Here is a 27,602-nt window from a genome sequence, read left to right as displayed (position 1 = left end):
CATAAAATGAGCCTTCACTCTCTTCTTTGATATACCTATGCTTGCTTCTAGTTTTACTAGCTCAAAAGACAACTCCACATACATGAAATAAAAATATTGAAATTTTCATGTTATAAAAAAGTCCTTTTAAAAATCTTACTGTTATCACTTTGGCATAAAAACAGAAGTTTATCCCAATTTTAAAATATTTAAATTAGTCAAGACATTAAATATCTCCACCTGGCATTTATTTGCCTAATAAAAGTTTTACCCTATAAAATAGTGATATCTTTTAGTTTCTAGTAAGAAAGTAATTTTCATGATGAGACTGGCTAGCCTCTGGAACAAGTTTTCCATAGAAGTAGAGAAGGTTTTGAGGCGATTAAAATAAAACCATACAAAACAGTGGAAAATGTATTATATTATGAGGAAAAATGCCACCCAGTTCCCTGGAGGCTGCAGCCCAGAGCTGAATAGGCCTTTTCAATCTCCAGCCATTATGATTCTACGTAACTATTCTGAGAAGAGATGAAAGCAGAGGTTTTTCTATCCATGTTGAGTTCCTATTAGCCCCTTGAGGAAATAGAGGTTTTGCAGAAAGTGTGAGTTCTCTGTTACTGAAATGACCTTGTTTAATTTCTTAATAAAACAGGCAATCTAATAATAGCTACACATTATACTATTAACAAAGCTGCAAAATTACCACAAGTTAGAATAATTTTCCTTCGCTTGGGTGGCAAAATCCTTCAATGTCCTTGTTCCTCTCTTTCTAACTTGCCACCCCTTTTATAGTCTATATTTTCTCTTTAATATTGATTTTACATTTGATTCCAATCATCCTGTTACAAAGCTGCAGTGTGAAACTGAAAGATTCAAAAGGGAAACAGGACATAGCTACCACCCTACCATGAGTGAGTCCACTGAATTGTAAATTTATCCTCCATTTAATTACTTAAGTAGATGATGCAAGGATAAGATCTCCAGAGTGTTGTACTATCATGAGTGATTTGAGTCTGCTTGCAGTAATAAGCTTTTCTACAGCTAAGCCAAACGGTTAAAAGTATACATAGAACTTCAAGGCGAGCATTGTTTTTAAATAGCTGCAAAACCAAAAGAATAACAGGACCTTCTTTTGAATGAATGCTTTCGTTTCAAAAACTTAAGTTGAAGTAGGAGAGTTTAGTGGAAAAAACTGTGTTTTCTCAAGCAAATTTACATGTGTTTGGGTCAGTAATGGGGGTGGAAAGCCCTCCCCATGCCAATTTCTACCACAATCATAGTCCCATTAGCTGGTGTTTGTATAATGAATAGCAAAGATGATTACACTTGTGAGATGAATCAGCAATTCCCAATTAGAGCAGCAAAATAAAACTGTTTTCTTTCTGAATCACTGTGGAAGGCATGTGGAAAAGTGACAAATAGACTTTGTTCTCCATCAGTGATGGGAGGGGAATTTGTGTTGGGAGCCAAATTTCCAAAGTAAGGCATACCGGGCTTGCCAGCAAAACTGTTCACACCCCCACAGAGACCACAAAACCCTGCAGCTGTAATTTCAGAAACACACATGTGTATAAATCAAGTAATTGCACACCTAACTATCCACTTGAGCCTGTGTGCCTGGTTGGTGTTTTGTTTTTTTTTTTTTTGCAGATGCCCGGGGCACTTGTGTTATTTGGCTTTGAACACAAGGTTTAGTTTATTTGACAGGATATTATCAAATTCAAGCTGACTTGTATGTACAAGTCTCAAAATATGAGGGTGGCATACAGTATCAAACAGCACATATGAATGTTCCATATGTGCGTTTTGCGAGGTCCCTGCAGCTGACTGAATTCTAAACAACAGAAAGGGAAATAATTAAAATGTCAAATTAGTTCTAATCCATGAAAGTACGTTCCCAGAGTAGTTAATGAAGCAAGATCATTTCGGAACATTCTACCACTTAGAGAAAGAGACAGAGTAACAGAAAGAGACAGGGAACATTGAGCAAGTATTATTTTGCTTTATACAATGATGTTTTTAAAAGGGATGAGGGGGTGATTTGGGTCTACTGGCTGCAAGAACAAGCAGATCCATGTTTCCATGTTCCAGTTGGCTGAAGCCCCAGCAGACAACTATGGAGCAGGATGCTGGCTGCCCAGGAAAGGGGTACTTGCCACAATATGGAATCTGCCTGCAGGCTAAGCTTGTGCTATAATTTTTCCAGGAGAAATCCAAGTTCATGGGACTTCAGAATAGGTGTAATTACTACTAGTTCCCTATAAATACTTTATAAGTTCCAGTAAAAATAAAATTAATATGGAACCAGTTTATCCATAAATTCTGCTGCAAGTCAGCACATTTCTGTAATTTTCACCTTGAGAGATAGAAAAACATGACATTTATTTCACAAAGATATTTAAACCACCAACCTCTCATCTACCCCCATACTCTGATAAGTATATAGATTTAAGTATACACATACATACATACCACGTGCGTGCATGCGCACACACACACACCCTCACACATGTGGTCACTATAAACCAATAAATTCCTAATAGAATGATGCCAAAATTCATTAGCAAATAATATGATGCTGCAAGTAGTGTCTCCCATTTCTTATTCTATTTGTAAATCACCTATGTTAATATTGCCACACACTGCAGGGAATTAACTGAGGTTCTAAATGAGATATAAGAAATTCACCCTCAGCATTCTTTGCATCTGGTCCGTATTTTACTATTTAAAATAAAGAAATGAAATCAGAGGTCCCTTGCAAGTATAAAAGGTGATATGGTAAGTATAGGCAAAATCAATCTTGTGATAAAATGGCCCATAAGGATGATCTTTCTTAAGACTAAGTTGGTAGTCAGCTAGAGGAAGGAAAAGAGAACTCTATGCAAAATTTTGTCCTAAAAATGTATGCAAAATCCCACTGGTCCATTTGAGCAAAGGTTCCAGTAAGTCTTGTTTTTACACAGTGCTTATCAAAGAAACCCCTTATATTTGCATTTAACATTAGCCAGAAATAACACTTCAATGTGACAGCAACAAAATTTAACCTTTCTTTTTTTAATGACTTACAGATTTGTTTTATTGGAAACTTTAACCAAAGGCCTGGTTTTGATACTTTTAGAACTGACAGACTCTCTTTGCTGTGTTATCAGGGAACTTGAAAATGTATAGGGTGTTTATGGCATATTAAAGAACCATTAGACCATAAAAATAATCTGCCTGTAAAAATGATGGGGAAAGGTGAAATGTACAGTATAGAAAGAACAGTCTGATCACTGTATAAAGGCCTAGTAGGAAAGCCATTGATTCCTTTTCCACCAAATAAACATTAAATTTCAGTTGAATTAATAGGTTAAAAAATAAACTTGAATCTAACATGAAGGAAAGAGAGGGAGCAATGTAAGAGAAAGAATGCCAGCAACCTACCATCCATTTGAAATTATGTCTATGCGTATTGTGAGGGAGGCATATGGAATGATCATCAATAACAGACCCAGAGCTATTTGCTATTCAAACACAAAATATCTCCCAAAGTAATCATTCTCACTTTGGAAGATAAAATTTGCTGTATTATGATGATATGAAGAATATAACAAGTTTCTTGGCACAAGTTTTTGGCCAAGTAATAATTATGGTTAATTGTTAATGATTGTGTTATACATCATAATAAAATTATACTGTTATATAATATTACTATAAATTAGTTTAATAATTGTATATTACAAGTTTGGAACTTGAAACTGGCTTACTTTTTAAAAATAGAGGATAATCAAAGTTACTGTTATAATAATATTACTTTATTTAATTTGTATTCCCAAAATCTTTCTCATGAGAATCTTAGGAAAATCATTAATATTTCACTTATGTTAATGTATATATGAAATGCTCTGTGGCAAGGAAACAGGTGAGAACTAGTTCCCAAAAGGAAGCAATTATTTTCATTGTTCTAAACGGCAAAAGAACCAATCAGGAGATCTAATAAAATATTGATACAGTCTGTATAATATAATCAAAAGTTGACTGAAAATGCATGTGTGCTAAATTGTACCCATAGGGATAAAAATAGAAGCACATTCTAAATTCCCCCAATGTCTCTGCATTCCATGTCTACTACAATGTTTTATCAACTTTAAGTATTAAGATACTTCTTTAAAAGCCATTGTTTCTTTCTCTTTTTTAAATAGGACTCTAACACTATTACTTTTAAGCTTTTCCTGAAAATAGTTCACAAGAGTTTCCTAAGTTTCCTTAAAGAACATGTAAAACTACTACATATCAGAAAATGGTCCCTAGGGAGAAAAAAAAAAAGAACTCATGAATGCCCCACATAAGGTGATAAGTTCGGAGATAAGCTTCCTAATCTCATTATTATTACTTTTCCTTACTTATATTAAACTCCTGTAATGTTTATTTATTTTTAATTGATTGATGATTGGTTTACAACATTAGTTTGATTTCTGTCATACATCAACATGAATTGACCATAGGTGTTTTTGAATCATTGAATATATATGCAATTTTAAAAATTAATATTTAAATCTTAAAATATCAAATGATAGGCTAAGAGACCATCACCAACATATATGACAAAATCTTTTGGACACAATAAATAGAGCTCCTATACATCAATAAGAAAAAGATATGAAACAAAAATGGTGATAAAATATGATAGAAAATACTACAGAAGGTAAAATCACAGATAAACATATGTAAACATGCTCAAATTTATAGTAGTCAAGCAAAGTTATAACAGATTTTATTATATACTGCTATATCATATTGTATTAGATCAGATCATATTATGTCATCAAAAGCTATGAAAAACCATATCCTGTGTTGTTAGGATTAAACACAGGCACTCATAGATTTCTGATGTTTGAATGAAAGGCTTAAAATATTTTTGCAAAGTAGTCTAGAAATTTCTACTTAAATAAACATACGCAACTACTTTGACCCATGCATATCACTTTGAGAAAATTGCACAACAAAAAAAATATTGTCAGCATATTGTCAGCTGTGAAGCTGTTTCTGTTGTAAAGGTATTGTGGCAACACAGCTTGTAGAGGCAAACCGTACCAGAGCAAAATTTGCAAGCAATCTGAATTTAACAATAGGAAAATGATGAAATAGGTTATAGGATAGTTACACTATAGAATAAAATTCAGCTTTCAGAAAGGATGAGTAAGCCTCAGTAATACTACAAAGTGAACAAGAAATTTTCAGAATAAAATGTCTAGTTTGTTTCCATTATCTAAATGAAATATTATATACAAATATAAATATATCATAAGCTACTTGTATATTAAAAAACACTTACTCCTTGGGAGGAGAGTTATGACCAACCTAGACAGCATATTAAAAAGCAGAGACATTACTTTGTCAACAAAGGTCCATCTAGTCAAGGCTATGGTTTTTCCAGTAGTCATGAATGGATGTGAGAGTTGGACTATAAAGAAAGCTGAGCACCAAAGAATTGATGCTTTTGAACTGTGGTATTGGAGAAGACTCTTGAGAGTCCCTTGGACTGCAAGGAGATCCAACTAGTCCATCATAAAGGAGATCAGTCCTGAGTGTTCAATGGAAGGACTGATGTTGAAGCTGAAACTCCAGTACTTTAGCCACCTGATGCAAAGAGCTGACTCATTTGAAAAGACCCTGATGCTGGGAAAGATTGAGGGTGGGAGGAGAAGGGGATGACAGAGGATGAGATGGTTGGATGGCATCACCGACTCAATGGACATGGGTTTGGGTGGACACCGGGAGTTGGTGATGGGCATGCAGACCTGGTATGCTGCAGTTCATGGGGACACAGAGAGTCGGACACGACTGAGCAACTGAACTGAACTTGTATATTAGCACAATAAAAGTTTAAATCTTCCTCACACAAATGCCCATGCCAGTCAGGAGACCTCCTGCACCTGGAAGTTTTGCAACACAGAACCTGGTATCTCTAAGGTTTCCACAGCAAGGCCTCAGTCCAAAAGTGCCACATATCACCTTCACTCAGATTTCATTGGTCATTGGTCAGCATTCATCACATGAACCCAACCTATCAGCAAGGAAGTGGGGCTGGGAAATGCAAGGGGTATTCAGTAAGTACTCGTGGTTTCTTCCACAAAATGTATGGCTTAGTAGAAACACATCAAATTATTAATATAGCTGCTCTTGAGAAAATATAATAGGTAGAAGGTAAAGATGATTAATATTACTATAAATAATATTTAACCTATAACAATGAGGGTATACCACTCTAATTATTAAAATTCTATTAAAGTCATAGATATGTTTATACACAACCACCTTTATACACACACACATAAGTCTATGGGTAAAATCTGCTACATGATTAGCTAAGAGGTAAAGTTTGAATGTAGGAGAAAGAAAAGGGAAAATCACCCAGTGTTTTCAGGTTTCTAAGAATGTAAGAGGGGATAGGATACAATAAACAAACTGAAGAACTGACCTTAACAAGAGAAAACATAGCTCTTCTGTTGTAAGCAAGAGGGAAAAAATACAGAAAGGATACAGATAGAGGTGAGTTTGTATCTTTGCTATCTACAACACAAGAAAGTGTCTTTCTCATTACTCCTATAAAAAAAGAAGTCAAGATTTATTATTGGGTATGAGGGAATAAAATGACTGGCAAATTGACTAGATGAAATTTGAAATAATGGGCATAGAAAATGGAAAAATGAGGTAGCCAGAGGAGCATATTAGTGTGACTAGTGTATTAGACACAAAGATACCCCTTCAGGTTTCATCAACTGTACTCCTTCCAGAATTTATCCTTAACCTCCAAAGATCACTATTCCCACAGCACTGTCACCATTTCTGAGATTTCAAAGCCAACTGTGGTCTACATTGAACCCCAAGGTCAGTTCTGCAGCTGTTACACCTCCCGCACTCTTGCCTATACTTCTGACCTTCATATTCTGCATCTGGGTGAAGTAATATACTGCCAGGGGTAGGATCTGGCTTCCAGAGCATCCACCAAGGAACCAGGTGGATAAGCCCAAAAAGTTCCAGATAATTATTTCCTGTGGAATAAAACTTGACTACTGGGAAATAAGAGATGGGATATGATGAGACAGATAAATTCTCCCTTATTTCCCTTTTCATCTAGTATTCAAGGTGTAGTTCTTATTTGTAGCACAAGTCAAGCAAGCATACTTGCCAGGTGTCCTGACATACCTCTTCAAAACTTATCATGAAGCAGTAAACAATGATACATCACATTTTACTGCTCCATCTGTATTTCCTTTGTCAGTTTTTCTTTTAACTCACCATTCCCAAGTTGACTTGAGTAACACACACACACACACACACAAATTGCACCTTTAACTATAACTGGTACAGGAAGTGGTTCCAAAAAATAGACACTTGAGATGAGAACTTGGTGTTGAATTGCTTATATGTGTAAAGCCAGCAGAGACCCTACTGGTGGCAGTTGGTGTGGTACTTAAGCCTCCAACTGTGATTAATAGGAATGAATTATATGTAAAAACTGAGGCAATGTGAAATCAGTGACTGCAGCACTCAGTAAAAAGAACATGCTTGTGTGTGTGTGTGTGGGGGGGGGGGGGGTGGCCCTAAGATGGTGGAGGAATTGGACAGGGTGACCACTTTCTCCCCCACGAATTCATTGAAAGATCATCTAAACGCTGAGCAAATTCCACAAAACAACTTCTGAACGGCAGAGGACACCAGGTTCCCAGAAAGGCAGCCCATTGTCTTCGAAAGGAGGTAGGACAAAATATAAAAGTAAAAAGAGAGACAAAAGAATTAGGGATGGACTCCCATCCTGGGGAGGGAGTCATAAAGAGGAGAAGTTTCCAAACACCAGGAAACCCTCTCACCAGCGGGTCTGTGGGGAGTTTTGGAATCTCAGAGGGCAACACAACCAGAAAGAAAAATAAATAAATAAATACATGAAATCCACAGATTACATGCCTAAGACGTCCCCCCCCAACCCACCCCGGGAGAAAGCAATTGCCAAGCACCTGGTCACTTGAGCTGCTCGGACCAGGGAAGGGCACAAAACGCAGGCCCAACCGAGTATGTGCCTTTGTGGAGTACCCGAGAACCTGAACCTGAGCAGCTTAGACCTGGGAAGTGCACGCAACCCAGGGCCTGCTTTAGACAGTTCCCCTGCAGAACAACCTGGAGCCTGAGCAGTGTAGACTGGGAAAGCACACACGCAGTGAGCGGGGGTAAACCCAGTGTGGCCCAGACACTGCGAGCACTCCCCACACACGTCAGTGATATTTGTTTGCAGTGTTCCTCCCTCCCTACAGCACAACTAAACAAGTGAGCCTAAATAAGTGACCAGTTTTGTCCCCTTGTGTCAGGGCAGAAATTAGACACTGAAGAGACTTGCAAACAAAAGAAGCCAAAATAAACAGAGGGAACCGCTTTGGAAGTGACAGGTGGAACAGATTAAAACCCTACAGTTAGCACTGGCTACATTGGAAGGGGCCTATAGACCTTGAGAAGTATAAGCTGGAACAAGAAACTAGGGGCCTATAGCCCTTGAGAAGTGTAAGCTGGAACAAGAAACTATCTGAAACTGAACTGACCCCACACTGCCCACAACAGCTCCAGAGAAATTCCTAGATATTATTTTTACTATTATAATTTTTTTAATTTTTTTTTATTTTTAAGTCCTTTATGGCTCAGAGGTTAAAGCATCTGCCTGCAATGTGGGAGACCTGGGTTCAATCCCTGGGTTGGGAAGATCCCCTGGAGAAGGAAATGGCAACCCACTCCAGTATTCTTGCCTGGAGAATCCCATGGATGGAGGAGCCTGGTGGGCTACAGTTCACAGGGTTGCAAAGAGTCAGACATGACTGAGTGACTTCACTTATTACTCCTTTAATTTTCATTTTTATAATCTAGTATTACCTTACCAAAAAAAAAGACCCTATTCTTACAGCAAATCTCATATATTTTTTATAATTTTTGTTATTTTGTTTTGGTTTTTTAATATTGTATTTTTAAGAGTCTAACCTCTACTCTAGATTTTTCATCTTTGTTTTTTTTTGTATTTGTTATCAATTTGGTATCTTTAAGAATCCAATTTTCAGTACCCATTTTTACTTAGGAGTGTGATTACTGGCTTAATTGCCCTCTCCCCCTCTTGACTCTCCTTTTTCTCCCCTAGGTCACCTCTATCTTCTCCCTCCCCCTTCTCGTCTCTACCCAACTCTGTGAATCTCTTTGGGTATTCCGGGCTGTGGAGAACACTTAGGGAACTGATTACTGGCTAGATCTGTCTCTCTCCTTTTGACTCTGCCTCTTCTCCTCCTGGTCACCTCTATCTCCTTTCTCCCTCTTCTCTTCTCTATGTAACTCCATGAGCCTCTCTGGGTGTTCCAGGCTGTGGAGAGCACATAGGGATTTGATTACTGGCTAGACTGCTCTTTCCCCTTTTGATTCTCCCCTCCTCCTCCTCGTCACATTTATCTCCCTCCTCCCTCTTCTCTTCTCCATGTAACTCAGCGAACTTTTCTGGGTGTCCCTCACTGTGGAGAATCTTTTCTCCATTAATCTAGATGTTTTATCATTGATGCTGTATGGATGGAGAAGTCTTGAGGCTACTGTAAGAATAAGACTGAAAAAGAGAGGCAAGAGGTTTAAATCCAAAACCTGAGAACACCAGAGAACTCCTGACTCCAGGGAACATTAATCGATAAGAGCTCATCCAAAAGCCTCCATACGTACACTGAAACCAAGCTCCACTCAAGAGCCAAGAAGTTCCAGAGCAAGATATACCATGCAAATTCCCCAGCAACACAGGAACATAGCCCTGAGCTTTAATATACAGGCTGCCCAAAGCCACACCAAACCCATAAACATCTCAGAACTCACTACTGGACACTTCATTGCACTCCGGAGAGAAGAGATCCAGCTCCACCCACTAGAACTCTGACATAAGCTTCCCTAACCAGGAAACCTTAACAAGCCACTAGTCCAACCCCACCCACAAGGAGGAACCTCCACAATAAAGAGGAACCAAAAACTGCCAGAATACAGAGAGGCCACCCCAAACACAGCAATCTAAACAAGATGAAAAGGCACAGAAATATTCAGCAGGTAAAAGAACATGATAAATGCCCACCAAACCAAACAAGAGAGAAGGAGATAGGGAGTCTACCTGAAAAACAATTCAAATAATCATAGTAAGAATGATCAAAAATCTTGAAAACAAAATGGAGTTACAGATAAATAGCCTGGAGACGAGGATTAAGAAAATGCAAGAAATGTTTAACAAGGACCTAGAAGAAATAAAAAAGAGTCAATCAATAATGAATAATGCAATAACTGATATCAAAAACACTCTGGAAGGAGCCAACAGTAGAATAACTGAGGCAAAAAACAGGATAAGTGAGGTGGAAGATAGAATGGTGGAAATAAATGAAGCAGAGAGGAAAACAGAAAAAAGAATTAAAAGAAATGAGGACAACCTCAGAGACCTCTGGGATAATGTCAAATACCCCAACATTCAAATCATAGAAGTCCCAGGAGAGGAAGACAAAAAGAAAGGCCATGAAAAAATACTTGAGGAGATAATAGTTGAAAACTTCCCTAAAATGGGGAAGGAAATAGCCACCCAAGTCCAAGAAACCCAGAGAGTCCCAAATAGAATAAACCCAAGGCAAAATACCCTAAGACACATATTAATTAAATTAACAAAATCAAACCTAAAGAACAAATATTAAAAGCAGCAAGGGAAAAACAACAAATAACACACAAGGGGATTCCCATAAGGATAACAGCTGATCTTTCAATAGAAACTCTTCAGGCCAGGAGGGAATGGCAGGACATACTTAAAGTGATGAAAGAGAAAAACCTACAGCCCAGATCACTGTACCCAGCAAGGATCTCATTCAAATATGAAGGAGAAACCAAAAGCTTTACAGACAAGCAAAAGCTGAGAGAATTCAGCACCACCAACCAGATCTTCAACAAATGCTAAAGGATCTTCTCTAGACAAGAAACACAGAAAAGGTTTACAAACTCGAACCCGAAACGACAAATTAAATGGCAATGGGATCATACTTATCAATAATTACCTTAAATGTAAATGGATTGAATGCCCCAACCAATAGACAAAGACTGGCTGAATGGATACAAAAACAAGACCCCTGTATATGCTGTGTACAAGAGACCCACCTCAAAACAAGGGAAAAATACAGACTGAAAGTAAAGGGATGGAAAAAGATATTTCACACGAATAGAGACCAAAAGAAAGCAGAAGTAGCGTTAATCATATCAAATAAAATAGACTTTGAAATAAAAGTTGTGAAAAGGGACAAAGAAGGACACTACATAATGATCAAAGGATCAATCCCAGAAGATATAACAATTATAAATATATATGCACCCATATAGGAGCTCCACAATATGTAAGGCAAATGCTAACAAGTATGAAATGGGAAATTAACAGTAACATAATAATAGTGGGAGACTTTAATATCCCACTCACACCTATGGATAGATCAACTAAACAGAAAATTAGCAAGAAAACACAAACTTTAAATGATACAATGGACCAGTTAGACTTAATTGATATCTATAGGACATTTCATCCCAAAACAATGAATTTCACCTTTTTCTCAAGTGCACACGGAAGCTTCTCCAGGATAGATCACATCCTGGGCCATAAATCTAGCCTTGGTAAATTTTTTAAAAATGAAATCATTCCAATCATCTGTTCTGATCACAATGCAGTAAGATTAGATGTCAACTACAGGAAAAAAATTATTAAAAATTCCAATATATGGAGGCTAAACAACATGCTTCTGCATAACCAACAAATCACAGAAGAAATCAAAAAAGAAATCAAAATTGCATAGAAATGGATGAAAATGAAAACACAAGAAGCTGAAACCTATGGGACTCAGTAAAAGCTGTGCTAAGGGGAAGGTTCATAGCAATACAAGCGTACCTCAAGAAACAAACAAAAAGTCAAATAAATAACCTAACTCTACACCTAAAGCAACTAGAAAACGAAGAAATGAAGAACCCCAGGGTTAGTAGAAGGAAAGAAATCTTAAAAATTAGGGCAGAAATAAATGCAAAAGAAACAAAAGAGACCATAGCAGAAATCAACAAAGCCAAAAGCTGGTTTTTTGAGAAGATAAATAAAATAGACAAACCATTAGCCAGACTCATCAAGAAAAAAAGAGAGAAGAATCAAATCAACAAAATTAGAAATGAAAATGGAGAAATCACAACAGACAACACAGAAATACAAAGGACCATAAGAGACTACTATCAGCAACTATCAGCAACTACTGGTATTGGAAAAGACTCTTGAGAGTCCCTTGGACTGCAAGGAGATCCAATCAGTCTATTCTGAAGGAGATCAGCCCTGGGATTTCTTTGGAAGGAATGATGCTGGAGCTGAAACTCCAGTACTTTGGCCACTTCATGAGAAGAGTTGAGTCATTGGAAAACACTCTGATGCTGGGAGGGATTGGGGGCAGGAGGAGAAGGGGATGACCGAGGATGAGATGGCTGGATGGCATCACGGACTCAATGGACGTGAGTCTGAGTGAACTCTGGGAGATGGTGATGAACAGGGAGGCCTGGCGTGCTGCGATTCACAGGGTCGCAAAGAGTCGGACACAACTGAGCGACTGAACTGAACTGAACTGAAACCATTAGCAACTATATGCCAATAAAATGGACAACTTGGAAGAAATGGACAAATTCCTAGAAAAGTACCACTTTCCAAAACTGAACCAGGAAGAAATAGAAAATATTAACAGACCTATCACAAGCACAGAAATCAAAACTGTAATCAGAAATCTTCCAGCAAACAAAAGCCCAGGACCAGACGGCTTCACAGCTGAATTCTACCAAAACTTTAGAGAAGAGCTAACACCTATCCTACTCAAACTCTTCCAGAAAATTGCAGAGGAAGGTAAACTTTCAAATTCATTCTATGAGGCCACCATCACCCTAATACCAAAGCCTGACAAAGATGCCACAATAAAAGAAAACTACAGGCCAATATCACTAATGAACATAGATGCAAAAATCATTAACAAAATCCTAGCAAACAGCATCCAACAACATATTAAAAAGATCATACATCGTGACAAAGTGGGCTTCATCCCAGGGATGCAAGGATTCTTTAATATCCACAAATCAACTAATGTAATACACCACATTAACAAATTGAAAGATAAAAACCATATGATTATCTCAATAGATGCAGAGAAGGCCTTTGACAAAATTCAACATCCATTTATGATAAAAACTCTCCAGAGAGCAGACATAGAAGGAACATACCTCAATATAATAAAAGCTATACATGACAAACCCACAGCAAACATTATCTTCAATGGTGAAAAATTGAAAGCATTTTGCCTAAAGTCAGGGACAAGACAAGGGTGCCCACCCTCACCACTACTATTCAACACAGTTTTGGAAGTTTTAGCCACAGCAGTCAGAGCAGAAAAAGAAATAAAATTAATCCAGATTGGAAAAGAAGAAGTAAAACTCTCACTGTTTGCAGATGACATGATCCTCTACATAGAAAACCCTAAAGACTCCACCAGAAAATTACTAATCAATGAAAATAGTAAAGTTGCAGGATATAAAATTAACACAGAGAAATTGCTGGCATTCCTATACACTAACAATGAGAAAACAGAAATAAAAATTAAGGAAACAATTCCATTCACCTTTGCAATAAAAGAATAAAATACTTAGGAATAAATCTACCTAAAGAAACAAAAGACCTATATATAGAAAACTATAACACAATGATGAAAGAAATCAAAGATGACACAAATAGATGGAGAGATATGCCATGTTCATGGATAGGTAGAATTAATATAGAGAAAATGAGTGTACTACCCAAAGCAATCTATAGAGTCAATGCAATCCTTATCAAGCTACCAACGGTATTTTTTGCAGAACTAGAAGGAATAATTTCACAGTTTGTATGGAAATACGATAAACCTCGAATAGCCAAAGCAATCTTGAGAAAGAAGAATGAAACTGGAGGAATCAACCTGCCTGACTTCAGGATATACTGCAAAGCTACAGTCATCAGGGCAGTATGGTGCTGGCACAAAGACAGAAATACAGATCAATGGAACAAAATAGAAAGCCCAGAGATAAATCCATGCATCTATGGACAACTTATCTTTGACACAGGAGGCAAGAATATACAATGGGGAAAAGACAATCTCTTTAACAAGCTGTGCTAGGAAAACTGGTCAACCACTTGTAAAAGCATGAAACGAGAACACTTTCTAACACCATATGCAAAAATAAACTCACAATGGATTAAAAATCTAAACGTTTTGATGACTGTGGCTTTGTAGTAGAGCCTGAAGTCAGGCAAGTTGATTCCTCCAGTTCCATTCTTCTTTCTCAAGATTGCTTTGGCAATTCGAGGTTTTTTGTATTTCCATACAAATCTTGAAATTATTTGTTCTAGTTCTGTGAAAAATATGGCTGGTAGCTTGACAGGGATTGCATTGAATTTGTAAATTGCTTTGGGTAGCATACTCATTTTCACTATATTGATTCTTCTGATCCATGAACATGGTATATTTCTCCATCTATTAGTGTCCTCTTTGATTTCTTTCATCAGTGTTTTATAGTTTTCTCTATATAGGTCTTTAGTTTCTTTGGGTAGATATATTCCTAAGTATTTTATTCTTTTCGTTGCAATGGTGAATGGAATTGTTTCCTTAATTTCTTTTTCTACTTTCTCATTATTGGTGTATAGGAATGCAAGGGATTTCTGTGTGTTGATTTTATATCCTGCAACTTTGCTATATTCATTGACGAGCTCTAGTAATTTTCTGATGGAGTCTTTAGGGTTTTCCATGTAGAGGATCATGTCATCTGCAAACAGTGAGAGTTTTACTTCTTCTTTTCCAATCTGGATTAATTTTATTTCTTTTTCTGCTCTGATTGCTGTGGCCAAAACTTCCAGAACTATGTTGAATAGTAGCAGTGAAAGTGGACACCCTTGTCTTGTTCCTGACTTTAGGGTAAATGCTTTCAATTTTTCACCATTGAGGATAATGTTTGCTGTCGGTTTGTCATATATAGCTTTTATTATGTTGAGGTATGTTCCTTCTATTCCTGCTTTCTGGAGAGTTTGTATCATAAATGGATGTTGAATTTTGTCAAAGGCCTTCTCTGCATCTATTGAGATAATCATATGGTTTTTATTTTTCAATTTGTTAATGTGGTGAATTACATTGATTGATTTGCGGATATTGAAGAATCCTTGCATCCCTGGGATAAAGCCCACTTGGTCATGGTGTATGCTCTTTTCAATGTGTTGTTGGATTCTGATTGCTAGAATTTTGTTGAGGATTTTTGCATCTATGTTCATCAGTGATATTGGCCTGTAGTTTTCTTTTTTTGTAGCATCTTTGTCAGGTTTTGGTATTAGGGTGATGGTGGCCTCATAGAATGAGTTTGGAAGTTTACCTTCCTCTGCAATTTTCTGGAAGAGTTTGAGTAGGATAGGTGTTAGCTCTTCTCTAAATTTTTGGTAGAATTCAGCTGTGAAGCCGTCTGGACCTGGGCTTTTGTTTCCTGGAAGATTTCTGATTACAGTTTCAATTTCTGTGCTTGTGATGGGTCTGTTAAGATTTTCTATTTCTTCCTGGTTCAGTTTTGGAAAATTGTACTTTTCTAAGAATTTATCCATTTCTTCCACGTTGTCCATTTTATTGGCATACAACTGCTGATAGTAGTCTCTTATGATCCTTTGTATTTCTGTGTTGTCTGTTGTGATCTCTCCATTTTCATTTCTAATTTTATTGATTTGATTTTTCTCTCTTTGCTTCTTGATGAGTCTGGCTAGTGGTTTGTCAATTTTATTTATCCTTTCAAAGAACCAGCTTTTGGCTTTGTTGATTTTTGCTATGGTCTCTTTTGTTTCTTTTGCATTTATTTCTGCCCTAATTTTTAAGATTTCTTTCCTTCTACTAACTCTGGGGTTCTCCAATTCTTCCTTTTCTAGTTGCTTTAGTTGTAGAGTTAGGTTATTTATTTGACTTTTTTCTTGTTTCTTGAGGTATGCCTGTATTGCTATGAACTTTCCTCTTAGTACTGCTTTTATAGTGTCCCACAGGTTTTGGGTTGTTGTGTTTTCATTTTCATTAGTTTCTATGCATATTTTGATTTCTTTTTTGATTTCTTCTGTGATTTGTTGGTTATTCAGAAGTGTGTTGTTCAACCTCCATATGTTGGAATTTTTAGCAGTTTTTCTCCTGTAATTGAGATCTAATCTTAATGCATTATGGTCAGAAAAGATGCTTGGAATGATTTCGATTTTTTTGAATTTATCAAGTTTAGATTTATGGCCCAGGATGTGATCTATCCTGGAGAAGGTTCCATGAGCACTTGAAAAAAAGGTGAAATTCATTGTTTTGGGGTGAAATGTCCTAGAGATATCAATTAAAGACAGACATATAGATCAATGGAACAAAATAGAAAGCCCAGAGATAAATCCACACACATATGGACACCTTATCTTTGACAAAGGAGGCAAGAATATACAATGGAGTAAAGACAATCTCTTTAACAAGTGGTGCTGGGAAAACTGGTCAACCACTTGTAAAAGAATGAAACTAGATCACTTTCTAACACCACACACAAAAATAAACTCAAAATGGATTAAAGATCTAAATGTAAGACCAGAAACTATAAAACTCCTAGAGGAGAACATAGGCAAAACACTCTCAGACATAAATCACAGCAGGATCCTCTATGATCCACCTCCCAGAATTCTGGAAATAAAAGCAAAAATAAACAAATGGGATCTAATTAAAATTAAAAGCTTCTGCACAACAAAGGAAAGTATCAGCAAGGTGAAAAGACAGCCTTCTGAATGGGAGAAAATGATAGCAAATGAAGCAACTGACAAACAACTAATCTCAAAAATATACAAGCAACTTATGCAGCTCAATTCCAGAAAAATAAACGACCCAATCAAAAAATGGGCCAAAGAACTAAATAGACATTTCTCCAAAGAAGACATACGGATGGCTAACAAACACATGAAAAGATGCTCAACATCACTCATTATCAGAGAAATGCAAATCAAAACCACAATGAGGTACCACTTCACACCAGTCAGAATGGCTGCGATCCAAAAATCTGCAAGCAATAAATGCTGGAGAGGGTGTGGAGAAAAGGGAACCCTCCTACACTGTTGGTGGGAATGCAAACTAGTACAGCCGCTATGGAGAACAGTGTGGAGATTCCTTAACAAATTGCAAATAGAACTCCCTTATGACCCAGCAATCCCACTGCTGGGCATACACACCGAGGAAACCAGAATTGAAAGAGACACATGTACCCCAATGTTCATCACAGCACTGTTTATAATAGCCAGGACATGGAAACAACCTAGATGTCCATCAGCAGATGAATGGATAAGAATGCTGTGGTACATATACACAATGGAGTATTACTCAGCCGTTAAAAAGAATTCATTTGAATCAGTTCTGATGAGATGGATGAAACTGGAGCCGATTATACAGAGTGAAGTAAGCCAGAAAGAAAAACACCAATACAGTATACTAACACATATATATGGAATTTAGAAAGATGGCAATGACGACCCTGTATGCAAGACAGGAAAAAAGACACAGCTGTGTATAACGGACTTTTGGACTCAGAGGGAGAGGGAGAGGGTGGGATGATTTGGGAGAATGGCATTCTATCATGTATACTATCATGTAAGAATTGAATCGCCAGTCTATGTCTGACGCAGGATACAGCATGCTTGGGGCTGGTGCATGGGGATGACCCACAGAGATGTTATGGGGAGGGAGGTGGGAGGGGGGTTCATGTTTGGGAACGCATGTAAGAATTAAAGATTTTTAAATTAAAAAATAAATAAATAAAAAAAATACAAAAAAATAAAAAATAAAATAAATAAAATGTAAAAATAAAAATAAAAATAAAAATCTAAACGTAAGACCAGAAACTATAAAACTCCAAGAGGAAAACATAGGCAAAACACTCTCTGACATAAATCATGGCAGGACCCTCTATGACCTACCTCCCAGAGTAATGGAAATAAAAGCAAAAATAAACAAATGGGACCTAATTAAACTTAAAAGCTTTTGCACAACGAAGGAAACTATAAGCAAGGTGAAAAGATAGCCTTCAGAATGGGAGAAAACAATAGCAAATGAAGCAACTGACAAATAATTAATCTCAAAAATATACAAGCAGCTACTGCAGCTCAATTCCAGAAAAATAAATGACTCAATCAAAAAATGGGCCAAAGAACTAAACAGATATTTCTCCAAAAAAGACATACAGATGGCTAACAAACACATGAAAAGATGTTCAACATCATTCATTATCAGAAAAAATCCAAATCAAAACCACAATGAGGTACCATTTCATGCCAGTCAGAATGGTTGTGATCCAAAAGTCTACAAACAATAAATGCTGGAGAGGGTGTGGAGAAAAGGGAACCCTCTTACACTGCTGGTGGGAATGCAAACTAGTACAGCCACCATGGAGAACAGTGTGGAGATTCCTTTAAAAACTGGAAATAGAACTACCATATGACCCAGCAATTCCACTGCTGGGCATACACACCGAGGAAACCAGAATTGAAAGAGACACGTGTACCCCAATGCTCATTGCAGCAATGTTTACAATAGCCAGGACATGGAAGCAACCTAGATGTTCAACGGCAGACAAATGGATAAGAAAGTTGTGGTACATATACACAATGGAATATTACTCAGCCATTAAAAAGAATACATTTGAATCAGTTTTAATGAGCTGGATGAAACTGGAGTCTATTAAACAGAGTGAAGTAAGTCAGAAAGAAAAACACCAACATAGTATACTAATGCATATATATGGAATTTAGAAAGATGGTAACAATGACCGTATATGCGAGACAGCAAAATAGACACAGATGTATAGAACAGTCTTTTGGACTCTGTGGGAGAAGGTAAGGGTAGGATGATTTGAGAGAATATTATTGAAACACGTATATTATCATATGTGAAATAGATCACCAGTCCGGGTTTGATGCATGAGACAGGGTGCTCAGGGCTGGTGCACTGGGATGACCCTGAGGGATGGGATGGGGAGGGAGGTGCGAGCGGGTTTCAAGATGGGGAATACATGTACATCCATGGCTGATTCATGTCAATGTATGGCATAACCACTACAATATTGTAAACTGATTAGCTGCCAATTAAAATAAATAAATTTTAAAAATAAATAAAGAAAATGAAATAAAATCTCTGATTAAAAAAAAAGAACATGTTAATATAAAATGTGCATTAGGATGGCTTCTTAAAACAACTCTAGAGACCATGCAAGAAGACAGGACAGTGCAATCATGCCCATCCAAAAAAAGAGCATGTTTTAAAAGCCAAATTATCTGAGATAAGTTTAAAGTATCTGCAGCAGAATACTAGAAATCAAGCTCAGGATCTGATTATTTGGGTGGCAGAACTGCAATGGAGACTAAATATGCATTTCTCAGATGTCTGTGTTATAATCAAGGCAATAAGAAAGAAAGCATGGGACCCAGAGACCTGGGTGGGAATATTTTGATGTGTGAACCCAATAGTCTAAACTATCTTTTCTAAAAAGAGTAACTCTTGCCCTGGAAACTAAATAATAAACTAAGCCAAAGTAGGTACCTCACAGGTTGAGGCAAGTTCTTTCAAAGCATGGACCCACCATTCCTTCTTGCCAATTGTGAAGACTACAGCTTTATTACACTAACTCTCTTTGCTTAGTCCTCCAGCAGTAAAGACTATACACTTATTTGAAAGGGTCTCTATAGTTGATTGGACTCAAGAAGAGTAAGGGTATCTCTAGTAAGGGTATCTCACACACGCTTCAGGGAAAGAGTAAGGCTAGCTAGTAAGGGTATCTCACACAAAAAAATTATAAGGGACTTGAATATAATGGAGATGTAAGAGTCTCATGGAGTTATAAGTGGTAGACTATAGTGTATAAAAACATTTCCCTCTGCACTGGTCAGGGTTTTACAAAGAAATAACTCATAGGTAGTATTTGACCTTACATAATTGTGGACACTGGTAAAACTCACTGGTGTCTTCTTGTCTGATATTGGAACTTGAGGGCAGGCAATAAAAAAGGAAGATGGATACAAAATGGGGAGAACAATAAGAAGCTGAAATCCATGAGGACAGACTAAAACCGAACCTTGATGGAGTACGTGTCCTTGAGGAGAACTGGGTACATTTCATTATAGAACTAAACACACACTGGGTCCAGGAGTGAAAGTGAAGGAAAATCCATAGGAAGGAGGGGGACACATTTATGCAATGAGTTGACCCAGCAGGTGAGCAACAGTACATGTGAGTTATAAAAGCTCCAAAAACCAAAGCTATGGTTTTTCCAGTAGTCATGTATGGATGTGAGAATTGAACCATAAAGAAAGCTGAGTGCTGAAGAATTGATGCTTTTGAATTATGGTGTTGGAGAAGACACTTGAGAGTCCCTTGGACTGCAAAGAGATCCAACCAGTCAATCCTAAAGGAAATCAGTCCTGAATATTCATTGCAAGGACTGATGCTGAAGCTGAAACTCAATACTTTAGCCACCTGATGCAAAAAACTGACTCCTTAGAAAAGACCCTGATGTTGGGAAAGATTAAAGGCAGTAGGAGAATGGGACAACAGAGGATGAGATGGTTGGATGGCATCACCAACTCTATGGACATGAGTTTGAGCAGACTCTGGGAGTTGGTGATGGACAGGGAAGCCTGGAGTGCTGCAGACCACAGGGTTGCAAAGTGAGACATGTCTGAGCAACTAAACTGACTGAACTGATAAAAGCTCTTGCCTCAAAATTCCAAAAGTCAAAAGCAAAATTGCTGGTGCTTCACTTTTGTCTTTTGTATCTCATGTGAAAATGTCCTTTGTGGCCACCTGAAAGGAAGTCTACAGGAAGAAGAAATCCAGGAAATAAACTCAGCCTAGCCATGTTAACACATTACAATGCCCCCATACCCTCTGTAAATTCCCTTGATGATTGCATTTTTTAGAAAGGACCACCTCCCTCCTGTATCATGGCAAAGCCACCATGGTTGCCTTTGGCAAGCTTCTCAGGGTGGATTCTGAGTTGGAGTGCTATGCGTATATGGCTCCTCATCCCACACACTGAGCCTATCCATAGCAAGCCACACTTCAACTCTGGCCTTGAGTAAAATGCTACACCATAGGCTTCCTGAACATTCTCCAAATGGTAAGAAAATGCACCCTAAAATCACATGATAAATGGGAGACAAGAAGGAAGTATATGTTACACTCCCCTCTTTTCACACTTTAATAGGCTATTCTGAAATACACATTATCCTTAGAGCTCAATTGTAGAAACTCTTTCTGCTGCTGAGAAATATGCCTACTGAGTGACCCTCTGGATCACTTTACAACCCACAAGAAGCAAGGAGGTCACAGATAATTCATCACACGGTGTTATGTCGCATTTGTTTGTGCCTTTATTCACATTTCCCATACTTTCTTCATCATTCCCATCAAGAAGAGCATATTTATCCTTGCCTCAAGCTCTGTGCTGTGGAGAACCTGAATAAACTCACCAGGCAGTTTGGAGACTCATTTGAGGCTGAAGGTGATGAATGTGGAATAGAAAACCATCTTCTTTATTTTGGTGGTACTTTGGCCACCTCATGCAAAGAGTTGACTCATTGGAAAAGACTCTGATGCTGGGAGGGATTGGGGGCAGGAGGAGCAGGGGACGAGAGAGGATGAGATGGCTGGATGGCATCACTGACTCGATGGACATGAATCTGAGTGAACTCTGGGAGTTGGTGATGGACAGGGAGGCCTGGCGTGCTGTGATCCATGGGGTCACAAAGAGTCGGACACGACTGAGTGACTGAACTGAACTGAACTGAAGTCACACTTTCTGGTTCAAGTACAAACACATACACACAAAAAAAAAAACAATTGCTTGGTTCATCCAGGGTTAGAGTTTTATCAAAAGCCTTAATGAAAACACAAATGAGCCACGTACCTGATCAGTGAGTGACAGTTGAGACAGACTTCTCTATTATATCTTTTCCAAATATCCAGTCAGTAAAAATAAGGTTTGATGGAGGAGGAAGAAAAGCGCAATCTGGAAGGACAACTTTCTAAGAAGCTAGGGAGCAACTTGGACAAAATGGCTCGTTAGAATGGACAAGGAAGCACTGTTGGAAAGGATTCTGACTGAAAGAGGTTTTAAAATTCTCAGCTTTTGGACTTTCCTCAACTTTTGGTGGTCAGTGGTTAAGAATCCCCCTGTCAATGAAGGGGACACAGGTTCAATCCCTGATCCAGGAAGATTCCACATGCCATGAAGCAACTAAGCCACCCAACTACTGAAGCCCATGAACGCTAGAGACCCTGCTCTGCAACAAGAAAAGCCACCATAAAGAGAAGCCCATGCACCATAACTAGAGAGTAGCCCACGCTCTCTGCAACTAGCGAAAGCCTGTACACAGCAAGGAAGACATAGAACAGTCAAAACTAAATTTAAAAATTTTATAAAAAAACCCTCTGCCTTTAATGTTAGCATAAGCATATTGTGGACTTTTTTGTTTCCTTTAAACTGTCTTCCAATTGTAAGCAGAACACGTCTGGAGGATTCCTTGAGATTTTCTGCCACAAAAATGCCATTATAATATATACCTGCTTCTATAAAGCAGAGGACTTATTATAGACAATAGGAAAAATAGTGAAAGGATCTTTCCCTACATTTTAATTAAACTAACATTAATCAAGCATTCCACATGGGCCACACATATAATTGATGTCATTAAGTGTAAAAAAATCTTTAACATTCATATAATGTGATGAAGAGAGTGGTGAGAGAGGAAAATATGAAGGGCCGTGACAGGAAACACATCTCTTCCTGGGAATTTGAGAGGATTTCTGGAAGAAATGAAAGCTCCTGAGATTTGAAGAACTATTAGGACTCATCCAGACAGAAGGGACAGTGGTATTTCAAAATGACCTTTGATGTGTATTTATCACACCATTTACGACGTAAATATGTTCCCCAAAATGTCTTACACATCATTTCCCAAACCCCATTTCTTTACCTGTTTTACTCTTCAAAACAAAGAGACCAAAGAGAACAATTCTTTCGTTTGACTGGAACATGAAGACAATGTCAAAGATAAAAAAATAACTAAACTGGAGGCTTTTCAAAACCTGAAATAGATTTTAAATTTAAATAAATGTATCAATATTCTCTCCAGAGCTGTTTTTCACAGATATAGAGGTTGGGTTTTTTTTTTCCTTTCCCAAGTACATTTATTTGTAGTTCAAGTTATTTCTGTGGCTAAATGTATGTCTAGAACCTCACGGATTGAAATGAAAGAGAGAAACAGAGCATCAAAGAGCAAATGATTTTCACTTATTTACGTGGTGAAAAGAGTTTTGCTTCAGGATTTCTGGTACATTATCAGCACTAAGCTCTTTTTTCTCTCTCTCTCAAAAGAATGAGGTCTCCTTCTGAGTCAAAGAATAAAATCAGCCAAGCTGGCATTCAAGACAGAAAGGCACTTCCCATAGTACAATTGGAAATTTTACCTGCCCCAGTACTTTGTTCATGATGGAAGAGACAAAGGAAGCCTGTTATTGTGCTATCTTCTGTTCCTGAAGGAATGTCCAGGTGGCTCAGTGGTAAAGAATCCACCTACCAATGCAGGAGACAGGTTCAATCCCTGGGTGGGGAAGATCCCCTGGAGGAGGAACTGGCAACCCACTCCAGTATTCTTACCCGGAGAATCTCCATGGACAGAGGAGCCTGGCAGGCTACAGTCCATGGAGTCGCAAAGAGGTGGACACAACTGAGTATGCACGTACCTCTGTTCCTGAAAGCTATTAAAACAAGTTATATGAAATTAACTTGGTGAGATATATCTTTGGTCTATTTTTTTTTTTTTTTTGCCCATTTTCATTTTCTTTTCATGTCATCATTTCAGTCTTGAAGATGAACTATTAACAAATCACATTTTCAATGAATTTTCCAATATTTTCTCTAATTCCTGCCTGAACATCCACTCAGGCAATTACATGAACACCTTTTCATCTTTTTTGAAATACATCTGAACCACACAGAAATTTTTAAAAAATCCTTAAGCCATAACAGGTTAGAACTTCAGGACAGGTCCTTGACCCAAGAAAGATAACTCTCATTTCCTTTCTATGAGATCTCTATGTAGATTATTATCTTCCTATCTCTTTCTCCTTATGTTTGATATGGCTCCAGTGAGTCTTTGGAGTATCTAGTCCAGGACAAGATGATAATAGTTATTGCTCAGAGGCTACCCTCGATAGGGCAAGACAATAGAGACTGTGTACCCCATCTTCTCAGATTCTACACTTTCATGATCAAAAGTCTAAACGGAGACAGGTTCCTACCAAACTCGTTCCACAGCTCAGTGCCAAATCCTTTTCATCACTGTGCTTGTCAAATATTACTGTTCCTGCCAGTAACCAAACCCCACCAATTTAAAACCCATTCCATCAGACTATCCACTGTTCTTCACTCTTCTTATTACCTGAAGATTTTATCTAGTGCTCACAGGCACTGCTCCTTATATAACTGTGGTTTCTATGTCACTTGATGTGTGATAATTTTGAATAGATACACATTTTACTTTCAAAAATGTTCCCATTTGGTCAATAAATTATTTAGTCACCTTAGTCATAATTAGTGATACGTACAGGAGGCAAACAAATGATCCTTTAGATCTCTGATCTCCTAATCTCTCATCTCTTCTTATCCAGTGATATTGCCCTATAGCCTACCTGGATTATTCATCCCCATGACTCTACCCTAAATCAAACACTAAGCCCTCTCTTCCAAAATCTAAATTTCAGTCTTCCCACTCTCTGATCTTTCCTATCTTTTCAAATCACACACACTATTACCCAACCCCAACAATCCTTTCTCCCCATCCTTACTTACACTGCTTCTATGACCTCTCCCTTTTCCTTTACTCCTATGTGTCCTCATTTCTCAATACAAGCAGTTTATCCTAACCAGTGATTAAAATCTTCCCATTGCATAAACCTTCAGTTTTTTAGTTTCTCTAATCGTAGTCCCTTGGCTAAACCAAAATCTTAAGAAAGTTTAAATATTCTGCTGACTTCACATTTGCACCCAGGTAGTTGAATGAGATTGAAAATAGATGTACACATATACTCAGAGGCACGCACACATTCCCACATCAACTGTTATAAGTAACCATGTTGATTTTACTTACTTTAATTTGTGATCACTTTAAATGGGCCTATAATGCTACCTGTCAGTTTTACTCTGTTTCCCTAGACCATTCACTCTCCCACTTACCTGGATGATTCCCTGTAGTTTCCCCAATACTCAGTTTTTTAAATTTTCCTCCCTCATCCTCTCTCTGCTCATCAACTTGCTTCCTATTTCAATGAAAGAAGGGAAGCAATCAAAAGTGAATTTCCACAAGACCCTCCAACACATCATTATGCCCCCTGCATTTGGGTTCAAATACCCTCCTATTTCTCTTTTTAACTGTAAAAGCTCTAGAAAAGGAAAACTCCTTCTATTACCACTATATCTCATCCACTGGCCCATCGCAATAGATCTCACCCATTCTCCTAGGAAGAGAAAAGACAGAAAGAAGAAAAAAAAGAATTCAAGAAATAGGAGATGGACCAAGAGAAAGTAACATAAGGCACCAAAAGCTTCAGAAATGATTCCAACTCTATATTCAGAAACTATAGAAATACTCACAAGATGGATATGGGGTCCAGCTGGATATACTGCAGGTAGACTCAGGCCAAAAATATGCCTCATATAATCTGAAAGTCTGATTACTAGGTCATGTAATCAGCTATTTTATTGCTTATTTGTTTTCATCTAGGTTTCCCATAAACAATTAAATACTACTAAGATTCATGTGGTTTAGATTACTCAATTTACCAGGCTGGTTTTGCTGTCTATTATGGTAGCTGGTCCTCTTTGCTTTTAATTAAGTTAGCTATTAAGTAAACTGCTTCTCAGCCTTTGCCATCCCCTGGGTATTTCTTTCCCATGAAAATCATTGAGCCCATTTAATTGCAGTTTTCCCATCAGCATTCCCACAGTAGAGAGAAGAGTCAACACAGCTCTTTGTTGTCATCATCTCTGTACTTACCAAGTTAGGCTTCAAGAAGAGGAAAGTTTGCAAAATCTACTCAGCAGTACACCAGCCCAGTAATTCTCTCTTCCAAAACATGTCAAAGTAGAACAAAATTTTACATGTTTTTTTATAAACTTAATCATGTGTCAAGTTTATTTTTAAAAATCTATATGTTTGTGTGTGTGTGTGTGTGTGTTGAATCTCCTCAGTTGTGTCTGACTCTTTGCAATCCTATGAACTGTAGCCTGCCAACAGGGCTCCTCTGTCTATAGGATTCTCCAGGCAAGAATACTGGAGTGGATTCCCGTGACCTTTCCAGGGGATCTTCCCGACCCAGGGATCAAACGCGCATCTCTTATGTCTCCTGCATTGGCAGGCGGGTTCTTTACCACTAGTGCCACCTCAGAAGAATGCATAAAGAATGCATTATTAGCATACACCAGTTGAATTAATTATCATATGTCAGGGAGGTCATCCCTAGTGGATTAATTTTTACAAAGGCAATGAGCAAATTTTATCTATTCTGATAGAGAAGTGAAAAAATATAATTCTTTACAACATAAATTTTGTGATATATATTTTTAATAAGAAATAAAGTTTTTATAAATTAAGAAGCTAGTAGTCCTTGGAACCGAGAAGGCAATGGCACCCCACTCCAGTACTCTCGCCTGGAAAATCCCATGGACAGAGGAGCCTGGTAGCTGCAGTCCATGGGGTCACTAGGAGTCGGACACAACTGAGCGACTTCACTTTCACTTTTCACTTTCATGCATTGGAGAAGGAAATGGCAACCCACTCCAGTGTTCTTGCCTGGAGAATCCCAGGGACGGGGGAGCCTGGTGGGCTGCTGTCTCTGGGGTAGCACAGAGTCGGACACGTCTGAAGCGACTTAGCAGCAGCAGCAGTAGTCCTTGGAAGGTAACCATTAAATTAACTTCCAAATATTATTGAAAAATTATTTACCTACTTTTAGTATAGAAATTCAATTTCATGATGACAAGAAAACTAATGTGTGAGTTTAACTTAAATTTTTAATGAATGGTTGGTAAATAATCTCTAAATTTCTCCAAAACAAATGTTTTTTTTTTTTCCTTTGTCAAAAGCACTCATGTCAATAACCTCACTAAATGTTTTTCATTGAGTATCCTTGAAATGTATAGTGATAGACTTCAATTAGAATTTTCACCATGGCTAAATAATCATGATCCATGGGTTTAAATAGTTTGTTTTGTAAAAACTAACTTCGGATCATTACTTTTAGAGAGGGACACCATTGAGGCCAGTGTCCAGTCATCAGTCAGCAGAGCAGAGGGTCCTCGAATCGGTACTCTGGTAAGTGTATGCACATAATTAAATTCTGCCTGACATAAAATGTTTCTCTCTTCCTGGGTGTGAAATTTGAAGAATTGTTGCCACAGATATTCCTTAGATTTTTCTTCCTATAAATTACCTA

The sequence above is a fragment of the Budorcas taxicolor genome, chromosome 7 (genome assembly GCF_023091745.1).
Source record: "Budorcas taxicolor isolate Tak-1 chromosome 7, Takin1.1, whole genome shotgun sequence".
NCBI classification, from domain to species: Eukaryota; Metazoa; Chordata; class Mammalia; order Artiodactyla; family Bovidae; genus Budorcas; species Budorcas taxicolor.
The sequence above is the reverse complement of the archived record's forward strand: the minus strand, read 5'-3'. Positions refer to the sequence as shown.